Here is a 6,000-nt window from a genome sequence, read left to right as displayed (position 1 = left end):
CCTATTTCTGTCTCCTCTTTTATTCCTCTTTCCGTGGAATGTGGGTGTATTCTTTACTTTGTCCCTTTTTTTCTCGTCCTTTCCTTTATTCATTATCTATGCTTTTGTAACTGTACTCCTCTTCGTTTCTTCATTATATTCCCTTTAAGATATTTTTTGTTTGTTTGTTTCAAGTGTATTTTTTTGGTAATACTGTATTTAGTTATTCAGCAACAATATTCTCACTTTTGAGCTAGCTGGCACAGTTGGCATCACTTGCTGAACTTAACCATGCGGGCTTTATCCACTGCAAACCTTTGTATAAGTGTGTCCATGTCTATTGTTTTCCAGACCTCAATTTCAATGGCAATGACAGCAAGGGAAGACAACCTGCCCTATAACATGGTGGACCTCAGGTATGTTTTTAGTCGTTTAAGTACTGAGAAACTTCTTTCACCTGAAGCTACAGTCACAGGGAGGGTGAGTAGCAGTCTTAGAGCTATGCTTAAATTTGGATACAAGTCAAGCACATTCTGTTGATATATATAATCTAACATCTCAAACGGTGTTAAGATCTGTGAGGGGAAGGATCTGACAGCCCCCATTACTTCCATTTTCAGGTCCTATGCATCAACATCTCCTAGCCTCCTCCAATCTGTGGCAGCATTTACTCAGCTTGCCTTCCTGAACTGTGTTTCTCATTGACTCAGTGGAGTAAAGGAATCCATGTAAGTCAAAAAAGCCCTGTGGGTGAGAAAATCTTTTCCTTAATCTGACTATGGCTGTGTCAACTAAGTGGAGAAAAAATTCTCTTTTGAAGCGCTCCTCTGGAGTTGAAAGTGTTTTCTCTCTCCCTTCATACTCAAACCGCCTCTTTGCCTTTTTCTTTCGCTCCTCAAACCAGCACATCTCCCTCTCAAATGTTTCTGCAATTTTCTTAGCATCAGTTTTTGCAGCATTAAATCCATTCTCTCTGAAATCTTCAAGATATTTTGATATAGACAGTATCTCTCTTCTTACTGTTTCAATGGTTGCACTGGGGCTCTGCAAGATCTCACTGACTCTGTTTATGTGATACAACACATTATACTAAACAATGGTACTCACCAAGAAAGGCATTTTTTTCATGTCCTTGCAGAGGCTGTCGGCACTTGATGCACACTCTGCATCTTTTTTCTCCTGTGCATACTCTTTCAAAGCAGTTAGAGCTTTCATAATGTCTTTGAGCTGATAACGTACTGATTTCGCAGTCTCCCGACACTCCCATCTTGTTGTGGACAAAGCCTTGATAAAAAATCCTTGTACATGCTGCTGGAGAATTTTCCACCGATAAACAGACCCACTGAACAAAGTGTACAGCCTTTGCAATAACCCAAAGAAGTTGAGGGATATCACGGAAGACTTGGCAGCATCACCAACCACTAAGTTTAGGGTGTGGCTTCCACATAGCACACACAGGGGTTTGTTGTTAACTTCTGGGACTCTCTTCTGAACACCCTGGTGTTTCCCTTGCATATTACTTCCATTATCATTGGATTGTCCACGAAGGTGCAGTTTATTGAGGTGTCCTAGAAAAGGTCTAGCAGACTTTTCCCAGTAGTGTCCTCGGCCTCAAGAAAACCCAAAAAAAATGCTCATGGATTGTAACTTCTTTTGTGAGCTCACAGTTTACAATGTATAACGCTACTGAGAGCTGTTCAACATGGCTAATATCTGGTGTGCAGTCCATGATAACGGCATAATATTTTGCCTTTTTGATTCGCTCTACAATGACATCAGTGACACTCTGTGCAATAACTCCTATTAACTCATTTTGGATGGTCTTGCTCAGGTATGTATCAGAGATTTCTTTCTCCTGGATTCTCCTCAGATGCTTCTTCATCAAAGGGTCAAACTTGGCCAGCAATTCTACTTGGCCCAAAAAATTACCATTGCCATGTTCATACAACTTTTCTCCGTTACAATAGCAACAAATCTTTTTAAAATTTCTTTCCATCTTGTAACTTTAGCTTTTATTAGAACTTGGCTTGTCTGATCAATGGTTGTGTCTGTTTGAAGTCTGTCACTCAGTGTATGTCATTTTTTCATGTTGGTGATGTGTTCATCAAACTTCTCGTGCTGCCTAAGATGCGCGTGGATATTTTCCCAGTCGCCGAAACCACTGGAACTCAATTATGTTTTTCCATTTCAAAACAGTCTACAACAAAAGCATACAGCTGAGTTGTTTGCTCTACTGTAGATTAGCCAGGATCGTGTAATTTTCTGTCTGTTTTTCATTAGCATGTGTTAACAATGTGATGTAAATCTGCGGTCATCTGGATTTATAGGGAAGTTGATGTCTTGCTGAACAGGGCCTTTTTGAACAATAGAGCATCGTTCTTTGTCATTCAAGTCTTTTGGCCACAGTGTTGGATCATCTGCCAACACATGACCACCAGACAGTGAAGGGACTTCCTGATTTACAGCGTCACCAGGCTAAAAGGAAAAAGAAGACATTGTTAAAGTTTTAACCGTTAAATTTTTTTGTAAAATGGTTAAAAAAGTAGAATATTGTAGAATATTTTAGATCTGTTCAATGTATGGTCCATAACATTTATTACATGCCTGTGAAGGCTCTCATTCATCCAAGTCTCCATAATCAAGACTGAAGGTTTTGACTTTTTTTTAAACCTTAAGACTTACACAAAATGACTCAAATAATGCCACTTTTCATTTAACAATTCTAACATTTTAGATAATAGTTAAATTTACTTCTTCTAACCTTTTAATTCTGCTTTTTTAAACTAACAATGACATTTCTTTCAAAAGCAAACAAGTTAACATAAAAATATTTTTTGCATTATACTGACAGCTACAAGTTGTACTTTGTATTGCAATTAATGGAGGTAATATGGGGAAAATGATCAAACAATGATAGTTGAAGTTTTAACAGTCAAATATTTTTGTAAAATGGTTGAGAAAAATAGTTTTCATGAATAACATTGTAGAATATTTTAGATGTGTTCATGATCCATGAATCTTAACTTGAAATATTTTAAAAATGTAATGAACAAGCAGGGTTAGAAGCTAAAGTAGGTAAAATATGAAAATCTCCTCTATCTCTCCTCGTTTAAGTCAGAAGAATTACAGACCGAATATCGTTTTAATATTTAGATACACTGCACGAAACATGAAATAGTGATTGTCTCAGCTATTTACTGTCAGTGAGGGTCTCTTTTACCTAAACTTAATCTAAAAAATAGTTCCTAAAATTCTTAAATACATCGACGTAAACTGCAATGTACATCCTTCTATCATCATACCTCATCTTGTGAGTCCTCCTCTTCGTCTTGAAGCGCCATTGCCTCAGCATTCACTTGTTCTTCCTGTATGCTGTCCTGTTCTCTATCCTCCACACTTTCAATGAGCCGCCCGTCATTATCAGCCATCGACGACGTTGTAGACACATTAAAATATGTTGTCAATTTTGGTAGTGTGACTTGTATTGACGCCTTACGTTTGTGAAACAATAAATTTAAAATTGTTTCATGAGAATGATTGATAAAAATCAAACAATTATCATAAAAATTTTGATTAAATATTTTGACGTCAAAAAGAGTCTAGAAATAATTTTTGGCGTCAAATTAAAAAAGGCATTTTGAATAAAAAGGGGGGTCAATCGTACCCAACGAACCCACGGTAATTATTATAATTTAATTATTATAGCGTTAAAAAAAGAATTATTCAAAGGATACGTAACATAGTTTTAACCAATAGTTATTTAACAATATAGTAAACAGGATCACTTTATTTTAAAAGCATATGCTACTTTAAGCTTTTTTTCTTGCTTCAAATCACAACATGACATTTGATTAAAAAGACCACTAAAGCAATCTTTAAAAAATCAAAAAAAAAATGTTTTCTAAATTACTAAGTCTCATTAGTTGTATATCATAATTCCATTAATTTTTGTAATACTTCGCTTATTTAATATGAAGGTTTTTTTTAAATGTTTTCATTTGCCCTTTCGTTGTCGCCATTTTTTATGTTTATACTTGAGTATTATTGGCGAACCGTCAAAATACTTAATTTTTAATTTATAATGAACTTATTAAATTATTAATACTCTGATTTGCGTCAACGCTTAAAGATTAGGCATTTAAGTACAGCCTTGATGTCGTTTTCTTTTTGAATACTAAACAAAAGGTTACAAGCATAGTCCCGAAGCATTTCAATGCAGCTGAATTTCCATCTGTTTTATACATCCATGATTGTACTAATCGTAGCAAGGCTTGGCGCCAAACAAAAAAATTTATAAATTTCTTTGTACATTTTCTTGCTTTTAAACTCAATTTTAAAATAAATTTTTTATATTGAATTTAACAATTCCTCACCGGCACATAAAGTTTATTTTTCCGAATTACAACTTGTACGTAGACACGTGTGTGCCACAATGTAGGCGTAAACCAAAAACACGTAAATATAAGAGGCAGTTTACCCGAGTTTAGTGCGTGTTTCAACCAATTTTAAAGTTAAGGCCTAATGCTGCATCCTTTTATTAGTGGTATCACGTTCTTTGCGGGTTTATTATAATATAATACTAAGTTTTTGTAACGGTGAAACCATTAATTTAACTGTTATTTATGGTAAATAGTAATGATTAATTTCACGGAATGAAAACCATTAATTGCACGCGTGATTCTTTTTGTTTTAAAAAGTTTTAAACACGCAACAGAAACCAAGCGTAACTTTTTTCTTAGTTGTACCGGCTGAGTTAATTATTACAATTTTTTATTACGGAAATAAGATATTAGACTAAATTAGACTAAATTAAAAATTTTTGAATTGAATTTTTAATATATACTTAGAATTTTAAATTTAAAATTTAATTGTTTTAATAATCAAAAACTATCCAATTATAAATGATGAGTTCCAAAGAAATATTATAGCTGGAGGGCAAAAATGATTTTTAACTCGAGTCTATATTGTATAATTCCAGCGGCAAGTCAAAATGGCGTTTTTGCGAAAAAGTGAAAAATTTTGAAATGTAATTTTTAAGCTTTGAAAGCTTTAAAAGCTTTATAAAGCTTTTTTAAATTTCATTACAAGGGTTTCTTAAGAAAACTCCAGCCAACTTGATAAATTCGCACTCGGCTAATCGCAGTTTTGTTACAAAATATTTCATTGCTAAATTGCGCATTATTTTGTATTGCCTAACTTTTCATTGGAAACAACTTTTTAATAATTGGTACCTCCGCTGCGTGTCAAAATAGGGTATGAGCGTGTCAATATTTTTTGATGAAATTTGGCAGGCACGTAGAAAATAGTTATACAAAATTAAACGAAAAGTTACGAAAATAAATGAACATGCCTTCAACAAAAATTTACTTCAATAACACAAGCAAAGTTTTCAATACTAATGAAATCACTAAAAACGTTATTACTTGCAAAAAAAATTACAGAATATAAGAAACTTAAAACACTCTATTTTTAAAATAAAGTCTAATTTAATATAAATTTCTAAAGAATAGAACGACATAATATATCCACACAACATCTACATCGAGCACACTGTTAAAAAGAACACAGATTTTAACTTTAAAATCGATGCTGTAAATGCTAGATTTACACGTACCTAGTCTGTTATACCTCCTTGGTTAATCTAATTAAATATGATAAAATAACATATTAACGAATAACTGTCAAAATTTGTAGTTAAAATACTTTTTATTTTTGTATGTGCATATTGCACAGTTTAAAAGTATAAATTATATATATATATATCTTGTAGTGCATACACGTAGAACGTAATGAACATTCGCTATTTTCTACGTGCATACATCCCAAAGGGCACACGGTTAAAATGTAACAAATTGAAAAGCATTATCATGTCAATGTGGTTTTTCAATTTTCAACCCTAATGGTTATTTTTCATTTAGTGCTTCATTTTAAATATTGGCAGTATATTTAAAATGAAGTTCATGTAATAACTATTTAGCAACACCTTTGTTAGTTTGTTTATATGTAACTTCTAAAAATGTT

Source organism: Hydra vulgaris, chromosome 02, assembly GCF_038396675.1.
Source record: "Hydra vulgaris chromosome 02, alternate assembly HydraT2T_AEP".
Classification (NCBI taxonomy): domain Eukaryota; kingdom Metazoa; phylum Cnidaria; class Hydrozoa; order Anthoathecata; family Hydridae; genus Hydra; species Hydra vulgaris.
This window is presented reverse-complemented; position numbering follows the sequence as displayed.